Source organism: Symsagittifera roscoffensis, chromosome 4 (assembly GCF_963678635.1).
Source record: "Symsagittifera roscoffensis chromosome 4, txSymRosc1.1, whole genome shotgun sequence".
Lineage (NCBI taxonomy): Eukaryota > Metazoa > Xenacoelomorpha > Acoela > Convolutidae > Symsagittifera > Symsagittifera roscoffensis.
The window spans coordinates 18,711,301-18,724,536 of record NC_087065.1 but is presented as its reverse complement, the minus strand read 5'-3'; the positions used below and the strand labels follow the sequence as shown (position 1 = coordinate 18,724,536).

The 13,236-nt window shown below is 34.3% G+C and overlaps 1 protein-coding gene across 11 annotated transcripts in view; it reads left to right on the top strand.

Moving 5' to 3' along the window:
- Positions 1–13,236, top strand: part of LOC134844444 (uncharacterized) — an 84,874-nt gene that overhangs the window by 57,454 nt on the left and 14,184 nt on the right. Inside the window, exon 1 of one of the 11 annotated variants that reach the window (XM_063861129.1) lies at positions 11,967–12,079. The exons of the other annotated variants lie outside the window; for them this stretch is intronic. The gene's annotated coding sequence lies outside the window, so the exon portion shown is untranslated. Of the gene's footprint in view, positions 1–11,966; positions 12,080–13,236 lie in introns of those variants that run through there. 11 annotated transcript variants of the gene reach the window in all.

The following is a 13,236-nucleotide window of genomic DNA, read 5'->3' as shown; positions in this document are numbered from 1 at the left end:
CCAATTTGAAACGATTTATAAGACGGATTAAATCTCCGCTTACGTGTTAATAGCAAGAAATATATCGCGCGTCAATTGTCCCAAATTGGTCAAAATGGCAATCTTTAAACCCTCATAACTTTACGAAAAATGATCACAGGTGAAACATTTTTTTTCAAATTTAAGCTCAGGACAACAATACCTTTTGAATTATATTTAAAAATTCCGTCAAAAATGGCTAGTTAAAAAGTCGAAATTTGTCTGAAGAAAAAAAAAACCCACCCCGTGCACAAATATTCCGTTACTTTCGTATCGAAAGTCGGAACAAAAAGCAAAAACTACGAATTCATATTTTCGCTCAATTGGATAAGAATCGACGCCCTAAATTTTGCTTCAAGAATGACTTTCGTTTGAAAGAATCAGCGATTATGAATGAGTCTAATTGGAATCGAAGGCATATTGCGACTACCATGATGTTCAAAACAGAAACATCTGACAACTAAAAGCCCAAAATTTTGCCGAAACTTTACGAAAATTTTACAAAAATTTAGACGACCGTTTTTTTTTAGATCGATAAAATTGACTTTCCGAGCTCTCCCAAAGCAGTAAAAAGACCCTGTTTTGGCCAAACTTTCTGCGCCGCAGGCAATTTTTTGAAAAAACAGGTCAAAAAGCCGTTTTTGGGCACTTGACAAGAAAAACGCATTTTTTTGGCTCGCGCTCCCCCTCAAAATTAGTATATATTGGCGCCCAAGGCGCCTTTATTAGAAAAATTTTAGGGTCGGTCGGCCAAAAATGGATTTCTTAAAAAGTACCAAAGGGGGGACCCTTTGGGTTGGCAGGGGTTCGAATCCCTGAGGGGGAGGCGTCCGCCCCCCCCCGCCCCCTGAATCCCTGAGAGGGAGGCGTCCGCCCCACCGCCCCGCCCCCCCCCCTAAATCCGCCCTGCTCTTAATTCAAACCAGTTTAAAAAAGGCCTTTCAAACTTAAAATGGTGTTCTTTTTATCCGCTCTTTTTAATTGTTTTGTCCTTCCGAACTTTTTGTCACTTTTAAAACTGTATGGGAAAGCTCAGATTGCTCGAATTGATTTTGGTATTTTGCTTGCAAAAGTTTTCTGCTCACAGATTAATAGCAAAAATTTTTCGTTGTTTTTATCACGTTATCAAAACTTCGAGCAAAACTGCTCTCAAATTGATTATCCAATTATAGTCGGTTTGAAGTATTTTTTTTGCGAATAACAAACAAGACTGCTTGTATCAGGGCGAATCCTGAATGTTTCGACTGCCTTGTAAGGTTTATTGAGCAGTAGCAACATAAAAAATAAATGTACTAAAATAAAAAAGTTTTTTTTCTAAAAATTGAATTTTTTTTTTGAAAGCATCCCCCACACGCCATATATAAAGTACAAAAGAATAGATTTCGCTCAATGTAACAAATCAATTATGGCAAATAAGCTTCTTTCAACCAATTTGGAACGATTTTCTAAGACGGATTAAATCTTCGCTTACGCGTTAATAGCGCGAAATGTATCGTGCGTTATTTGTCCCAAATTGACAAAAATGACAATCTTTTAACCCCTATAACTTTACGAAAAATGGTCACAGGTAAAATATCGTTTCCAATTTAAGCTCAAGACAACAATACTTTTTGAATAATAAAAAAAAATCCGTCAAATATGGCTAGTTAAAAAGTCAAAATTTGTCTGAGGAAAAAAACTCACCCCCGGCACAAATATTCTGTTACTTTCGTTACGAAAGTCGGAACAATAAATTAAAAATATGAATTGAAATAATTGATTCTAACGTATTAGTAAAATTGTTTCGAAAATAGATGGTGTGATAATCCATTATAACCAATTACAACATATTATAATTGATTATAAACTGTTTTCAAAAAATTGTAATTGATTTTTTTTCTCTATTTTAGTAAGGCTGGTACTAAAATCATAATATAATTGATCATTAACTCTTGAAACTTGATTTGGGAAGAGTTGCCGTTTGTTTGGAGAACAAAAACCACCCGAGCAAACGTTTCGTAGTTTTCTCCAAAAATTGTCGACACAACAAGTTTCAAATACTTTGAGCAGCATTTTTTAGGACTTTTTTGCCATGAAGTCAGTGCCTGATTTTGATCTGCTGTTTTTCTTTTTTAATCAGACCAGGGTCACAGATGTTTGATGTTTGTTAGCAGAATGATCATAATGGCTGTATTACTTTGATACACTCAAACTTGCTAAAAAAATCCGAATAAAAGAAAACGACCAATTTCGATACCAATAAACGACACGTCTCAGAACTCATTTATATAGACGCTACAAGTCTGATTTTATCGGCCGAAACGAAATGTCATAGAGTAGTACTGAAGCTTCATAAGATTAACTATTTCCTTAAACTACTCATCTTTAACTATTTCCCCTCTAAGGTACCTAGTAACGAGTTACTGCCGCTATAAACAACTGATTCAACGATTAAGCATATGTGAGTTTTGTACCTAGTAACAAGAAGGGGGATACTGAAGAAGGGGGATACTTGGATCAAGTTAACATCCTTCCCTCAAATAGACCAAGTTAAGATCCTCCACCCCAGCGTCGATTTTAAAATAATTTTGATAAGCGCTGCGTGTAAAATTCTCTATTCTGATTGGCTGAAAATTCGAACTCAGAACCAAGTTAACATCCTCCCCCCTAAACGGATTTCGGGGAGGGGGGAGAGGATGTTAACTTGTCCCCTCTATCCCCTCTTGCAAAAAGTATCTGGACCAAGTTAACATCCGGATGTTAACTTGGTCCGGATACTTTTTGCAAGAGGGGATACTGAAAGATATCCGACTCTTTTAGTCCCAAAAAGACATCTGAGTTCTACTTCTGAGTAATAAAATGCAAATTACGTAACCCAACATTAACGGAACGATAAAAACAAAAGTATACAAGACTACTCGTATCAAGGCAAAGCCTTGAATTTTCCGACCGCTTTTGAAGGTTTATGGAGCAGCAGTAATAACATAAAAACATTATATAAAATAAAATAAAATGAAAATTTTTTTCTAAAATTTGAAATTTTTATGAAAATCAACACCCCACACGCCATATAAAGTACAAAAAGATAGTTTTCGTTCCTTGTAACACATCAATTATGGCAAATAAGCTTCGTTCAACCAATTTGGAACAATTTATAAGACGGATTAAATCTCCGCTTACGCAATAATAGCGCGAACTATATCGCGCGTTAATTTTCCCAAATTGGTCAAAATGACAATTTTTAAACCCCCATAACTTTACAAAAAATGATCACGGCTGAAATATCTTTTCAAATTTAAGCTCAGGACAACAACACCTTTTGAATGATGTAATAAAATTCCGTCAAAAATGGCTAGTTAAAAAGTCGAAATTTGTCTGAAGAAAAAAAAACCCACCCCGAGCACAAATATTCCGTCACTTTTGTATCGAAAGTCGGAACAAAAAGCAAAAAGTACGAATTCATATTTTCGCTCAATTGGATAAGAATCAACGCCCTAAGTTTTGCTTCAAGAATGACTTGCGCTTGAAAGAATCAGCGATTATGAATGAGTCTAAATTGAATCGAAGGCATTTTGCGACTACCAAAATTTTCAAAACAGAAACATCTGAAAACAAAAAGCCCAAAATTTTTAATGTATCCAGCAGTGTATACAGTGCTGATACAAATTATCAATAAAAAACAAATACTCTTCAAAACTAAAATTTTTTCTCAAATTGGGTTGAATTCGAGAAAAAATAATGACAAAATTTATTTAAGCGTTTTGCAGAAATAAGATGGTGCAGTGTAATTTTCCTAGTTCGCGCCGAAAGTTTCACCCCAAAATTTTGGCTAGTTGCGAATTACGGGATCCATTGCTGATAAAAGTCAACCTCATTTGTAACCAATAAAAGACGAGTAAAAATTTCGGCATTATAAGTCTGAGAACATTCTAAGTAAAATTTTCTCTCATCATTTTTCCTGTTAATTCAAACCAGTTTAAAAAAGCCTTTTAAATTTAAAATTGTGTTGTTGTTATGCGCTCTTTTTAATTGTTTTGTCCTTACGAACTTTTGTTACATTTAAAAGAAAATGGAAAAACTCAGATTGCTCGCAAATTTTTTGGTATTTTGCCCGCAAAAGTTTTTTGCTCACAGATTAATCGCAAAAAATTTTCGTTGTTTTTATCACGTTATCAAAACTTCGAGCAAATTTGCGCTCAAATTGATTATCCAGTTATAGTCGGTTTAAAGTAGTTTTTTGGTCATAAAAAACAAGACATCTTTGTATCAGGGCAAAGCCCCGAATGTTCCGACTGCTTTTGAAGGTTTATAGAGCAGCAGTAATAACAAAAAACATTATATGAAATAAAATAAAATAAAAAAAATATTTTTCTAAAATTTGAAAGTTTTTATGAAAATCATCTCCCCACACGCCATATAAAGTACAAACTGATAAATTTCGCTCCTAATAACATATCAATTTTGGCATATAAGCTTCCTCAACCAATTTGAAACGATTTCTACGACGGATTAAACCTCCGCTTACGCGTTAACAGCGCGAAATGTATCGCGCTTTAATTGTCCCAAGTTGGCCAACATGACAATCTTTGAATCCCCATAACTTTACAAAAAATGGTCACAGGTGAAACTTCTTTTCAAATTTAAGCTCAGGACATCAATATGTTTTGAATGATATAGAAACATTTTGTCAAAAAAGGCTAGTTCAAAAAATTGCCTGAAGAAAAAACCCACCCCGAGCACAAAGATTCCGTTATTTTTGTTACGAAAGTCGGACAATAACTTAGAAATCTGAAATGAAATAATCGATTGTAACGTATTAGTAAAATTGTTTCGGAAATAGATGGAGTGATAATCCATTATAACCAATTAAAACATATTATAATTGATTATAATTTGTTTTCAAACAATTGTAATTGATTTTTTTCTCTATTTTAGTAAGGCTGGTACTAGAATCATAATATAATTGATCCTTAACTCTTGAAACTTGATGTGGCAAGAGTTGAAGTATGTTTGGAGAACAAAAACCACCCGAGCAAACGTTTCGTAGTTTTCTCCAAAAATTGTCGACACAACAAGTTTCAAATATTTTGTGCAGCATTTTTTAAGGACTTTTTTGCCATGAAATCAGTGTCTGATTTTGATCTGCTATTTTTTTTTTTTAATCAGACCAGGGTCACAGATGTTTGATGTTTGTTAGCAGAATGATCATAATGGCTGTATTACTTTGATACACTCAAACTTGCTAAAAAAATCTGAATAAAAGAAAACGACCAATTTCGATACCAATAAACGACACGACTCAAAACTCATCTATATAGACGGTACAAGTCTGATTTTATCGGCCGAAACGAAATGTTATAGAGTCGTACTGAAGCTTCATTGGATTAACTATTTCATCGAACTATTCATCTTTAACTATTTCCCCTCTAAGGTACCTCGTAACGAGTTACCGCCGCTATAAACAACTGATTCAACGGTTAAGCATATCTGAGTTTTGTACCTAGTAATAAAAAGGGGGATACTGAAGACGGGGGATACTTGGATCAAGTTAACATCCTCCCCCTCAAATAGACCAAGTTAAGATCCTCCTACCAGCGTTCAATATAAATTAATTTTGATAAGCGCTGCGTGTAAAATTCTCTATTCTGATTGGCTGAAAATTCGAAGGCATATTGCGACTACCATGATGTTCAAAACAGAAACATCTGACAACTAAAAGCCCAAAATTTTCAATGTATGCAGCAATGTTTACAGTGCTGATACAAATTATCAATTAAAACAAATACTCTTCAAAACTAAAATTTTTTCTCAAATTGGGTTGAATTCGAGAAAAAATAATGACACAATTTATTTAAGCGTTTTGCAGAAATAAGATGGTGCAGTGTAATTTTCCTAGTTTGCGCCGAAAGTTTCACCCCAAAACTTTGGCTTGTTGGGAATTACGGGATCCATTGCTCATAAAAATGAACCTCATTTGTAACCAAAAAATATAAGACGAGTACAATCTTCGGCATCATAAGTCTGATAGCAATCTAAGTAAGATTTTCTCTCATCATTTTCTCTCTTAATCAGGGGCGGATCTAGGATTTGCTGGAGGGGGGGGGATTTTCAAAAAATTTTCAAAAGTTTCGACAACCTTTTTTTTTAGGTCGATAAAATTGACTTTCCGAGCTCTCCCAAAGCAGTAAAAAGACCCTGTTTTGGCCAAACTTTCTGCGCCGCAGGCAATTTTTTGAAAAAACAGGTCAAAAAAGCCGTTTTTGGGCACTTTTTGGAAAATTTTGACAAGAAAAACGCATTTTTTTGGCTCGCGCTCTCCCTCAAAATTAATATATACTGGCGCCCAAGGGGTCTTTAGAAAAATTTTAGGGTCGGTCGGCCAAAAGAGGATTTCTTAAAAAAGTACCAAAGGGGGGACCCTTTGGGTTGGCAGGGGTTCGAATCCCTGAGGGGGAGGCGTCCGCCCCCCCCCCCCCGCCCCCCCTAAATCCGCCTCTGCTCTTAATTCAAACCAGTTTAAAAAAGGCCTTTCAAATTTAAAATGGTGTTCTTTTTATCCGCTCTTTTTAATTGTTTTGTCCTTCCGAACTTTTTGTCACTTTTAAAACTGTATGGGAAAGCTCAGATTGCTCGAATTGATTTTGGTATTTTGCTTGCAAAAGTTTTTTGCTCACAGGTTTATCGCAAAAATTTTTCGTTGTTTTTATCACGTTATCAAAACTTCGAGCAAAACTGCGCTCAAATTGATTATCCAATTATAGTCGGTTTGAAGTATTTTTTTGCGAATAACAAACAAGACTGCTTGTATCAGGGCAAAGCCCTGAATGTTTCGACTGCCTTTTAAGGTTTATTGAGCAGTAGCAACATAAAAAAATAAATGTACTATAATAAAAAAGTTTTTTTTTTCTAAAAATTGAATTTTTTTTGAAAGCGTCCCCCACACGCAATATAAAGTACAAAAGAATAGATTTCGCTCAATGTAACGTTTTGAAGACGGATTAAATCTCCGCTTACGAGTTAATAGCGCGAAATGTATCGCGCGTTATTTGTCCCAAATTGACCAAAATGACAATCTTTTAACCCCTATAACTTTACGAAAAATGTTCACAGGTAAAATATCGTTTCCAATTTAAGCTCAAGACAACAATACCTTTTGAATAATAAAAAAAATCCGTCAAAAATGGCTAGTTAAAAAGTCAAAATTTGTCTGAGGAAAAAAACTCACCCCGGGCACAAATATTCCGTTACTTTCGTTACGAAAGTCGGAACAATAAATTAGAAATATGAATTGAAATAATCGATTCTAACGTATTAGTAAAATTGTTTCGAAAATAGATGGAGTGATAATCCATTGTAACCAATTACAACATATTATAATTGATTATAATTTGTTTTCAAAAAATTGTAATTGATTTTTTTCTCTATTTTAGTAAGGCTAGTACTAGAATCATAATATAATTGATCATTAACTCTTGAAACTTGATGTGGGAGAACATAAACCACCCGAGCAAACGTTTCATAGTTTTCTCCAAAAATTGTCGACACAACAAGTTTCAAATACTTTGAGCAGCATTTTTTAGGACTTTGTTTTTGCCATGAAGTCAGTGCCTGATTTTGATCTGCTATTTTTCTTTTTTAATCAGACCAGGGTCACAGATGTTTGATGTTTGTTAGCAGAATGATCATAATGGCTGTATTACTTTGATACACTCAAACTTGCTAAAAAAATCCGAATAAAAGAAAACGACCAATTTCGATACCAATAAACGACACGTCTCAGAACTCATTTATATAGACGCTACAAGTCTGATTTTATCGGCCGAAACGAAATGTCATAGAGTAGTACTGAAGCTTCATTGGATTAACTATTTCCTTAAACCACTCATCTTTAACTATTTCCCCTCTAAGGTACCTAGTAACGAGTTACTGCCGCTATAAACAACTAATTCAACGATTAAGCATATCTGAGTTTTGTACCTAGTAACAAGAAGGGGGATACTGAAGAAGGGGGATACTTGGATCAAGTTAACATCCTTCCCTCAAATAGACCAAGTTAAAATCCTCCACCCCAGCGTTGAATTTAAAATAATTTTGATAAGCGCTGCGTGTAAAATTCTTTATTCTGATTGGCTGAAAATTCGAACTCAGAACCAAGTTAACATCCTCCCCCCTAAACGGATTTCGGGGGGAGGGGGGGAGAGGATGTTAACTTGTCCCCTCTATCCCCTCTTGCAAAAAGTATCCGGACCAAGTTAATATCCGGATGTTAACTTGGTCCGGATACTTTTTGCAAGAGGGGATAATGAAAGATATCCGACTCTTTTAGTCCCAAAAAGACATCTGAGTTCTACTTCTGAGGAATAAAATGCGAATTACGTAACCCAACATTAACGGAACGATAAAAACAAAAGTATACAAGACTACTCGTATCAAGGCGAAGCCTTGAATGTTCCGACCGCTTTTGAAGGTTTATGGAGCAGCAGTAATAACATAAAAACCTTATATAAAATAAAATAAATTGAAAAAAATTTTTCTAAAATTTGAAAATTTTATGAAAATCATCACCCCACACGCCATATAAAGTACAAAAAGATAGTTTTCGTTCCTTGTAACACATCAATTATGGCAAATAAGCTTCGTTCAACCAATTTGGAACAATTTATAAGACGGATTAAATCTCCGCTTACGCGTTAATAGCGCGAACTATATCGCGCGTTAATTTTCCCAAATTGGTCAAAATGACAATTTTTAAACCCCCATAACTTTACAAAAAATGATCACGGCTGAAATATCTTTTCAAATTTAAGCTCAGGACAACAACACCTTTTGAATGATGTAATAAAATTCCGTCAAAAATGGCTAGTTAAAAAGTCGAAATTTGTCTGAAGAAAAAAAAACCCACCCCGAGCACAAATATTCCGTCACTTTTGTATCGAAAGTCGGAACAAAAAGCAAAAAGTACGAATTCATATTTTCACTCAATTGGATAAGAATCAACGCCCTAAGTTTTGCTTAAAGAATGACTTGCGCTTGAAAGAATCAGCGATTATGAATGAGTCTAAATTGAATCGAAGGCAATTTGCGACGACCAAGATTTTCAAAACAGAAACATCTGAAAACAAAAAGCCCAAAATTTTCAATGTATCCAGCAATGTATACAGTGCTGATACAAATTATCAATAAACAACAAATACTCTTCAAAACTAAAATTTTTTCTCAAATTGGGTTGAATTCGAGAAAAAATAATGACAAAATTTTTTTAAGCGTTTTGCAGAAATAAGATGGTGCAGTGTAATTTTCCTAGTTCGCGCCGAAAGTTTCACCCCAAAACTTTGGCTAGTTGCGAATTACGGGATCCATTGCTGATAAAAGTGAACATCATTTGTAACCAATAAAAGACGAGTAAAAATTTCGGCATTATAAGTCTGAGAACATTCTAAGTAAGATTTTCTCTCATCATTTTTCCTGTTAATTCAAACCAGTTTAAAAAAGCCTTTTAAATTTAAAATTGTGTTGTTTTTATGCGCTCTTTTTAATTGTCTTGTCCTTACGAACTTTTTGTCACATTTAAAAGAAAATGGAAAAACTCAGATTGCTCGCAATCTTTTTGGTATTTTGCCCGCAAAAGTTTTTTGCTCACAGATTTATCGCAAAAAATTTTCGTTGTTTTTATCACGTTATCAAAACTTCGAGAAAAACTGCGCTCAAATTGATTATCCAATTATAGTCGGCTTAAAGTAGTTTTTTTGGTCATAAAAAACAAGACTGCTTGTATCAGGGCTGCTTGTGGAGGTTTATGGAGCAGCAGTAATAACAAAAAACATTATATGAAATAAAATAAAATGAAAAAAATATTTTTCTAAAATTTGAAATTTTTTATGAAAAACATCCCCCCACACGCCATGTAAAGTAAAAACTGATAAGTTTCGCTCCTAATAACATATCAATTATGGCATATAAGCTTCCTCAACCAATTTGAAACGATTTCTAAGACGGATTAAATCTCCGCTTACGCGTTAACAGCGCGAAATGTATCGCGCTTTAATTGTCCCAAATTGGCCAACATGACAATCTTTGAATCCCCATAATTTTACAAAAAATGGTCACAGGTGAAATATCTTTTCAAATTTAAGCTCAGGACAACAATACTTTTTGAATGATATAAAAAACATTTTGTCAAAAAAGGCTAGTTAAAAAAATTGTCTGAAGAAAAAAACCCACCCCGAGCACAAAGATTCCGTTATTTTTGTTACGAAAGTCGGACAATAACTTAGAAATAAGAAATGAAATAATCGATTGTAACGTATTAGTAAAATTGTTTTGGAAATAGATGGAGTGATAATCCATTATACCCAATTAAAACATATTATAATTGATTATAATTTGTTTTCAAAAAATGGTAATTGATTTTTTTCTCTATTTTGGTAAGGCTGGTACTAGAATCATAATATAATTGATCCTTAACTCTTGAAACTTGATGTGGCAAGAGTTGAAGTTTGTTTGGAGAACAAAAACCACCCGAGCAAACGTTTCGTAGTTTTCTCCAAAAATTGTCGACACAACAAGTTTCAAATACTTTGTGCAGCATTTTTTAAGGACTTTTTTGCCATGAAGCCAGTGTCTGATTTTGATCTGCTATTTTTTTTTAAATCAGACCAGGGTCACAGATGTTTGATGTTTTTTAGCAGAATGATCATAATGGCTGTATTACTTTGATACACTCAAACTTGCTAAAAAATTCTGAATAAAAGAAAAAAACGACCAATTTCGATACCAATAAACGACACGACTCAAAACTCATTTATATAGACGCTACAAGTCTGATTTTATCGGCCGAAACGAAATGTTATAGAGTCGTACTGAAGCTTCATTGGATTAACTATTTCCTCTAACTATTAATCTTTAACTATTTCCCCTCTAAGGTACCTAGTAACGAGTTACCGCCGCTATAAACAACTGATTCAACGGTTAAGCATATCTGAGTTTTGTACCTAGTAACAGAAAGGGGGATACTGAAGACGGGGGATACTTGGATCAAGTTAACATCCTCCCCCTCAAATAGACCAAGTTAAGATCCTCCTACCAGCGGCGTTCAATATAAATTAATTTTGATAAGCGCTGCGTGTAAAATTCTCTATTCTGATTGGCTGAAAATTCGAACTCAGAACCAAGTTAACATCCTCCCCCCTAAACGGATTGGGGGGGGGGGGGGAGGAGGAGGATGTTAATTTGGTCGGGATACTTTTTGTAAGAGGGGATACTGAAAGATATCCGACTCTTTTAGTCCCGAAAAGACATGAGTTCTACTTCTGAGTACCAAAAATGCGAAATATGTAACCCAACATTAACGGAACGATAAACACAAAAGTAGGTAAGAAAAAACACGATCAGCTTGTTTGTATTTTGATAGTTTGAACTTGAATTCAAGTGAAGAAAACAATGATATGTTTCATGTTCCTGTAAATTATACACAATATCATAGCAATCTCATTACAGCTCGCTTTACAAAGTATGGTTTATGGTTGGTTTTGGGATACCTAAGCAGTTGAATGCCCTTTATTGAAACACTATAACGGATTATAAAAGCACAACACCAATTTTTTTTAACTTGTCGTGTTTTGTTACCTTTTTACTTTGGAATGAATTTTTAACTGAAACTCGGTTACATCCTTCAAGCTTTTTGGCATCTAAAAATTTCATTACAATCGGTCTGTCAGTACAGTCGGTTTTATGTCAGTTAATACAAATTAGTATTCCTTATATTAATTTTTAACCACAGGCAGATTGGAGCTAGATATAGCAATCCGCTAGACCAAATTTGTCGCGACGAATAGGATTTGACGGCTGGTGTGTTTAAAGGGGAAATCATACGCATAGCATTACCATAAATATCTCCCTTTAAAATGGCTTTAAGGACGTTTAGAACCATAATTACCATAGATACCTCCCATTGCAATATTCATAAATGCATAACACGCTCGAGCCGCATGCAAATTTGACATTCCCTCTATTGAAACTGAACTGAAAAAAAATATATTTCTTTTTTTTTCATCGAGTGTTTTTGCATAGTTGAATTGCAAAGGTAAGTGAATAATGCAAATTCTTGAAATTACTGTTAGTTCTGCAGAGATTTATTATATAGAGTTTAAACTTCTATGTGGGTGGAGCATCATTCATCACTATTTAGTTTATCGACTTTTTAATCAAATCTTGACTCAATTTTTTAATGAAGTCTGAAAAATTTTGATGCCTTGTTTTTCGGCCCGAATGTTAAAGATTTTAGTCTGATTCGTGCAGTTTCGTTATTCGGTATACTTTTTTCATATAATTTTCGACCAAAAAATTTATCGGCGTGGGAATGAACACAGAAATCTTCCTCTAGCCTAATTTTGGTTATATTTGCTCTATTAAAACTTAGTTTCAATAGTTCCAAAACGCGATATTTTTTTGCGTCGCGAAAAATCCCGCACTTTTTGTTCCGAATTTAGATACGAAAGTAACGGAATATTTGTGCTCGGGGTGGGTTTTTTTTCTTCAGACAAGTTTCGACTTTTTAACTAGCCATTTTTGACGAAATTTATTTATATCATTCGAAAGCCATTGTTGTCCTGAACTTAAATTTGAAAAGATATTTCACCTGTGATCATTTTTCGTAAAGTTATGAGGGTTTAAAGATTGCCATTTTGGCCATTTTGACCAATTTGGGACAATTAACGCGCGATATAATTCGCGCTATCAACGCGTAAGCGGAGATTTAATCCGTCTTATAAATCGTTCCAAATTGGTTGAACGAAGCTTATTTGCCAAAATTGATTTGTTACAAGGAACAAAATCTATCTTTTTGTACTTTATATGGCGTGTGGGGTGATGATTTTCATAAAAAATTTCAAATTTTCGAGAAAAAAAATTCATTTTATTTTATTTCATTTAATTTTATATGTTATTACTGCTGCTCCATAAACTTTGAGGAGCAGTCGGAACATTCAGGGCTTCGCCCTGATACGAGCAGTCTTGTTTTCATTCCAAATTGAACTGTGTTGAAATGATACATCTTTCATTTCTCTCCGATAACTACTTGTTGTGGCTGATTTTGCATAGAAACAAAAACAAGAAAAAAAAACTAAAAACATCAGAATGCTAAGTTCCTCCCCATTTTCAAATGTTCTGAACAAAAACTGAGTTTTTGACCCATCTAACCATGAAAATGGAGTTTTAGGGGATTATAAATGATTATTTTCA